This window comes from Trachypithecus francoisi, unplaced genomic scaffold, assembly GCF_009764315.1.
Source record: "Trachypithecus francoisi isolate TF-2019V2 unplaced genomic scaffold, Tfra_2.0 Contig00638, whole genome shotgun sequence".
Lineage (NCBI taxonomy): Eukaryota > Metazoa > Chordata > Mammalia > Primates > Cercopithecidae > Trachypithecus > Trachypithecus francoisi.
Genome location: NW_022680784.1, coordinates 2,429 through 9,866, shown reverse-complemented (window position 1 = coordinate 9,866; position 7,438 = coordinate 2,429). Strand labels below are relative to the sequence as shown.

Sequence of the window (7,438 nt, the reverse complement as noted above, 5' to 3'; positions counted from 1 at the left end):
TGTCTGGAGGTCCAGGTTGATCCCCCTCCTAGGGACAGGGCCCTCCTGGGGAGCCAGGCTCACAGGTTGTTTTGTGGGACTCAAGGTGGGGCAGACACGTTGAGTCCCACAGGATGAGGAAGGCCATCACCTGGCCAGAATGAGGAAGGCCATCACCCTGGGGTCTGCAGGAGGCACACGCAGGCCAAGCTCTAGTCTACCTGGCTCCGCGATCCGCTGCAGCCAGTCTCTCAAGCTTGGCCGAGACCTGAAATCCGACCGCCATCCCTGGGGCTCCCGTGCCAGGCGGGCATCCCCTGCTTAGAGGTCATCCCCACCCCCTCCATCTGCTCCCGTCCGGGCGACAGCCGCTTTGTCCTGGTACCCTGGTTGAGGTCGGGGGAAGCTGCCCTTGGACCCGCAGGTCTCGGGCGCCTGGCGCCCTCTGCAGGCCTTTGTCGGAAGTGCAGCCTGGCGCGAGCAGTTCTTTTCCCTGGCGATGGGACCCCAGGGCAGGCAGCATCGCTGGAAGCCAGGGCAGCCAGAGATCTGGTAACTCGTGGAGGGGTCCCCCACTGTCCACTGACAGCGGCAGTAGTAGCTGCGGACTATGCGGACTCAAGAGAGCCCCAGCCCATGTCAGCACCTGAGGCCAAAACCGAGTCAAGGGCTCGGTGTCCGGGTCAGCCGGGGACAGGCCTGGGGAACCAGGATGGCAAGGCGGACAGGAAGGCGCCGACTCCTGGACTGCCTGGGCCTGCTGGGGGTCTCCAGCCAGAGAGGTTGGGTGCGACAAGGCGCCCGCCCTCGAAGGGCTGAGTGCCAGGCCGGCCCTGGGGGCCCACTCAGTCCACACCTGCAAGATGAAGGTGGAGTACAGAGACTTCGCGTCCTGCTGGCTCAGGGCACCGGCCTCAAACAGCTGCTTAATGAGCACCTACTTCTCCTGCTCCAGCTGCGTGATGCGCTCACTCTTCTCGGTCACCTCCTGGGTGAGGAGTCGGTTCCGCTCCTTCAGCATGAGGATGATCTGCTGCTGCCATCCCGGAGACAAGGTGGACGTCAGGGCAGAGCAGGCGGCCCGGAGGAGGACGTGGGCAGGGCCTGGCTGGCCCAGGCTGCAGCCAGCAGCTCCCCCCGCCACCGGGCCACCTCCTCTACCTTGGGCAGTAGCCGTCCCAGTGGGCGAGGGCTCCCCACAGCCCCAACGTCGGCGCTGGCTCTGCTCTGGCCCAGGCGGCACTGGCACTCCTGCAGTCGTTGCAGCTGCTGCTGGTGCCAATTGCGGCCCGGCACCATCATCTCCAAACCCTGTGGCAGCATCTCCCTCTCCTCCTCCAGCTCCTACATCTGCGTCAGCAGGCCGCAGTCCACGCCGCTGGTGATGGTGTGCCTCCGACGTTCCCCTCGGGCACGGGGGGGGGGGGGGGGGCAGCCGGGCATCCCCTGAATCCGCCTCCAAGGCCCTGCAGGCCGCTGCACCTGCGTCCGCGCCCTGGCTCGGTTCCAGCGACTGGCTCTGGGACCGCTGGGGCTCGGCTGGGCAGGGCGGCGCCTTGGCGGGGGCGTACAGCTGCTCCAGGCTGCGGGCCGGGCCTCTGGGACCTGTCAGAGGGGCGCGAACGCCCAGGGACAGGGGCTTTCTCTCCAGGACCGTCAGCAGATCGTCAGCCGGTACAAACAGCAGGCGCTGGGGCGGCTGGTCTCCGGGCCCGGCCCGGGCGCTCGTGGGGTCCCGGGTGCGGCAATCGGCTTTCAGCAGCGAGGTGCGCAGGCCGGCAACGAAGCGCTGGAAGGTCAGGCAGCAGCTGACTGGGGCCACCTGACTCAGGCCTTTCAGCACCCCGCTAGGCAGCCCTCGCGCTTCGGCACCCTGCCAGCAGGACTGGATCTCTCGCAGGTGCACGCAGCCGTGCCGCCGGTGGTCCAGGATGTCTAACAGGGTGAGCAGGCTCTGCAGGAAGGCGCGCGGCAGCCCATCCGTGCTGCGCGCGGGCTAGGCGGGAGACACGCAGCCCCGCTAGGCCGTCGCGGCCCGGGCCATGGGCTCCCGGCCTGGGTCCCCTAGACCACCCGCATGAGTCCCCGCCTGACCCCACCGCGGGGCCAGCCCTGCGCACTCCCAAGACTTTCAGTATACTTCGCATTAAGAAGATTTTAGTAGATGACCTTAATAAAATTAAGTTTAATCCTATTATACTAATTGCTAATAGGGAGGTTTGTTTGTTTGGTTTTGCTACCACAAAACTATCTGAAAAGAACATCTTCTGCTATGTGTCTTATATAATTTTTATAGGATACATGAAACGTTGCATGCATGAATGTGATACTCAGCATGATATCAGAGTGATGTGATATGACAGCCATTCAATGCCTTATTTTTTTTTTCCAAAATACTTCTGGTGATTGCTTTTTCCATTAGCACAAAATCTACTTAAGTTCAGTTCTACAAACACCCATGATTCATTTTTATATATGTGTCACAGTTCTGGGTAGTGAAAACTAAATGAAGGAATGCAAAAAGTGAAAACTGCGTACTAAAGAAGTGTGTCCTGAGGGCCTGCTCAACATGGCAGAATAGGAACAGCTCCAGCCTCCAGCTCTCAGCGTGAGGGACACAGAAGATGGGTGATTTCTGCATTTTCTTTTTTTTTTTTTTTTTTTTTGAGACGGAGTCTGGCTCCGTCGCCCAGGCTGGAGTGCAGTGGCCGGATCTCAGCTCACTGCAAGCTCTGCCTCCCGGGTTTACTGCATTCTCCTGCCTCCGCCTCCCGAGTAGCTGGGACTACAGGTGTCCGCCTAGTCGCCCGGCTAGTTTTTTGTATTCTTTAGTAGAGACAGGGTTTCACCGTATTAGCCAGGGTGGTCTCGATCTCCTGACCTTGTGATCCGCCCGTCTCGGCCTCCCAAAGTGCTGGGATTACAGGCTTGAGCCACCGTGCCCGGCCGATTTCTGCATTTTCAACTGAGATACTGGGTTCATCTCACTGGGGCGTGTGGGACAGTTGGTGCTGGTCCTGGTCCACGGGCACAGCCCAACCAGCCAGAGCTCAAGCAGGGTGAGGCATGCCTCACCTGGGAAGCACAAGGGGGAAGGGAATTCCTTTTCCTAGCCAAAGGAAATTGAGACACACAACACCTGGAAAATCAGGTAACTCCCACCCTAATAGTGTGCTTTACTAAGGGTCTTAGCAAACTGCACACCAGGAGATTATATCCCACACCTGGCCCAGAGGGTCCCACACCCAGGGAGCCTCCCTCATTGCTAGCACAGCAGTCTGAGATCTAACTGCAAGGCAGCAGCCACACTGGGGGAGGGGCGCCCACCATTGCTGAGGCTTAAGCAGGTAAACAAAGCCTCCCAGAACTCCAATTGGGTGGAGCCCACCACAGGCTCAAGGAGGCTGGCCTGCCTCTGTAGACTCCTGCTCTGGGGACAGGGCATAACTAAACAAAAAGGAGCAGAAACCTGGGCAGAGGTAAATGCCCCTGTCTGACAGCTTCAAAGAGAGCAGTGGATCTCCCAGCACAGAGGTTGAGATCTGAGAATGGGGAGACTGCCTGCTCAAGTGGATCCCTGACCCCTGAGTAGCCTAACTGGGAGACATCCCCCACTAGGTGCAGACCAACACCTCACACAGTGGGGTACATTCCTGAGACGAAGCTTCCAGAACAAGAATCAGACAGCAACACTCACCATTCAGCAATATTCAATCTTCAGCAGCCTCCGCTGCTGATGCCCAGACAAACAGGGTCTGGAGTGGACCTCAGGCAAACTCCAACAGACCTACAGTTGACGGTCCTGACTGTTAGAAGGAAAACTAACAAACAGAAAGGACACCCACACCAAAACACCATCACTATGTTACCATCATCAAAGACCAAAAGCAGATAAAACCACAAAGATGGGGCCAGGTGCGGTGGCTCAAGCCTGTAATCCCAGCACTTTGGGAGGCCGAGGTGGGTGGATCACGAGGTCAGGAGATCGAGACCATCCTGGCTAACACGGTGAAACCCCGTCTCTACTGAAAACAAACAAAAAATTAGCCGGACGTGGTGGCGGGCACCTGTAGTCCCAGTTACTTGGGAGGCTGAGACAAGAGAATGGCATGAACCCAAGAGGCGGAGCTTGCCGTGAGCAGTGATCTGCCACTGCACTCCAGCCTGGGTGACAGAGTGAGACTCCGTCTCGGAAAAAAAAAAAAAAAACCACAAAGATGGGGGAAAAGCAGTGTAGAAAAGCTAGAAATTCAAAAAATCAGAGCACATCTCCCCTTCCAAAGGAATGCAGCTCATTGCCAGCAATGGAACAAAGCTGGACGGAGAAGGACTTTGACAAGTCAAGAGAAGAAGGCTTCAGTTGATCAAACTTCTCAGAGCTAAAGGAGGAACTATGTAACCAGTGCAAAGAAACTAAAAACCTTGAAAAAAGATTTGACAAATGGCTAACTAGAATAACCAATGTAGAGAAGTCCTTAAAAGAACTGATAGAGATGAAAACCATAACATGAGAACTACGTGACAAATGCACAAGCTTCAGTAACCAACTCGATCAACTGGGAGAAAGAGTATCAGCGATTGAAGATCAAATGAATTAAATGAAGCAAGAAGTGTAGAGAAACAAGAGTAAAAAGAAATGACCAAAGCCTCCAAGAAATATGGGATTATGTGAAAAGACCAAATCTATGATTGGTGTGCCTGAAAGTGACGGGGAAAATGGAACCAAGTTGGAAAAAACTCTGCAGAATATCATCCAGGAGAACTTCTCCAATCTAGTAAGGCAGGCCAATATTCAAATTCAGGAAATACAGAGAATGCCACAAAGACACTCCTCGAGAAAAGCAACTCCAAGACACATAATTGTCAGATTCACCAAAGTTGAAATGAAGGAAAAATGTTAAGGGCAGCCAGAGAGAAAGTTTGGGTTACCCACAAAGGGAAGCCCATCAGACTAACGGCAGATCTCTCAGCAGAAACTCTACAAGCCAGGACAGAGTGGGGGCCAATAGTCAACATTGTTAAAGAAAAGAATTTTCAACCCAGAATTTCATATCCAGCCAAACTAAGTTTCATAAGTGAAGGAGAAATAAAATCATTTAAAGACAAGCAAATGCTTAGAGATGTTGTCACCACCAGGCCTGCCCTACAAGAGATCCTGAAGGAAGCACTAAACATGGAAAGGAAAAACCAATACCAGCCTTGGCAAAAACATGTCAAAATGTAAAGTCCATCGATGCTAGGAAGAAACTGCATCAACTAACGAGCAAAATAACCATCTAATAACATAATGACAGGATCAAGTTCACACATAACAATATTAACCTTAAATGTAAATGGACTAAATGCTCCAATTAAAAGACACAGACTGGCAAACTGGATAAAGAGTCAAGGCCCATCAGTTTGCTGTATTCAGGAGACCCATGTCACATGCAGAGACACACATAGGCTCAAAATAAATGGATGGAGGAAGATCTACCAAGCAAATGGAAAACAAAAAAAAAGCAGGGGTTGCAATCCTAGTCTCTGATAAAACAGACTTTAAACCATCAAAGATCAAATGAGACAAAGAAGGCCATTACATAACAGTAAAGGGATCAATTCATCAGGAAGAGCTAACTATCCTAAATATATATGCACCCAATACAGGAGCACCCAGATTCATAAAGCAAGTCCTTAGAGACTTACAAAGAGATTTAGACTCCCACACAATAATAATAGAGACTTTAACACCCCACTGTCAACATTAGACAGATCAACGAGACAGAAAGTTAACAAGCATATCCAAGAGTTGAACTCAACTCTGCACCAAGTGGACCTAATGGACATCTACAGAACTCTCCACCCCAAATCAACAGAATATACATTCTTCTCAGCACCACATCGCACTTATTTCAAAATTGACCACATAGTTGGAAGTAAAGCACACCTCAGCAAATGTAAAAGAACAGAAATTATAACAAATTGTCTCTCAGAACACAGTGCAATCAAATTAGAACTCAGGACTAAGAAACTCAATCAAAACCGCTCAACTACACGGAAACTGAACAACCTGATCCTGAATGACTACTGGGTACATAACGAAATGAAGGCAGAAATAAAGATGGTTTCTCTTTGAAACCAATGAGAACAAAGATACAACATACCAGAATCTCTGGGACACATTTAAAGCAGTGTGTAGAGGGAAATTTATAGCACTAAATACCCACAAGCAAAAGCAGGAAAGATCTAAAATTGACACCCTAACATCACAATTAAAAGAACTAGAGAAACAAGAGTAAACACGTTCAGAAGCGAGCAGAAGGCAAGAAATAACTAAGATCAGAGCAGAACTGAAGGAGATAGAGACACAAAAAAACTTTCACAAAATCAATGAATGCAGGAGCTGGTTTTTTGAAAAGTTAAACAAAATTGATAGACCACTAGCAAGACTAATAAAGAAGAAAAGAGAGAAAAATGAAATAGATGCAATAAAAAATGATAAAGGGGATATCACCACCGATCCCTCAGAAATACAAACTACCATCAGAGAATACTATAAACACCTCCACATAAATAAACTAGAAAACTTAGAAGAAATGCATAATTTACTGGACACTTACACTCTCCCAAGACTAAACCAGGAAGAAGTTGAATCCCTGAATAGACCAATAGCTGACTCTGAAATTGAGGCAATAATTAATAGCCTACCAACCAAAAAAAGTCCAGGACCAGATGGATTCACAGCTGAATTCTACCAGAGGTACAAGAAGGAGCTGGTACCATTCCTTCTGAAACTATTCCAATCAATAGAAAAAGAGGGAATCCTCCCTAACTCATTTTATGAGGCCAGCATCATCCTGATACCAAAGCCTGGCAGAGACACAACAAAAAAAGAGAATTTTAGACCAATATCCCTGATGAACATCGATGCAAACATTCTCAATAAAATACTGGCGAACCGGATTCAGCAGCACATCAAAAAGCTTATCCACCATGATCAAGTGGGCTTCATCCCTGGGATGCAAGGCTGGTTCAACATTCGCAAATCAATAAATGTAATCCAGCATATAAACAGAACCAAAGACAAGAACCACACGATTATCTCAATAGGTGCAGAAAAGGCCTTTGACAAAATTCAACAGCCCTTCATGCTAAAATCTCTCAATAATTTCGGTATTGATGGAACGTATCTCAAAATAATAAGAGCTATTTATGACAAACCCACAGCCAATATCATACTGAATGGGCAAAAACTGGAAGCATTCCCTTTGAAAACTGGCACAAGACAGGGATGCCCTCTCTCACCACTCCTATTCAACATAGTGTTGGAAGTTCTGGCTAGGGCAATCAGGCAAGAGAAGGAAATAAAGGGTATTCAGTTAGGAAAAGAAGAAGTCAAATTGTCCCTGTTTGCAGATGACATGATTGTATATTCAGAAAACCCCATCATCTCAGCCCCAAATCTCCTTAAGCTGATAAG

At 50.0% G+C, this 7,438-nt stretch overlaps 1 pseudogene; it reads right to left on the bottom strand.

Moving 5' to 3' along the window:
- Positions 1-307: 307 nt before the first annotated feature.
- Positions 308-2,023, bottom strand: LOC117087280 (annotated as a pseudogene).
- Between the last annotated feature and the right edge of the window lie 5,415 nt (positions 2,024-7,438).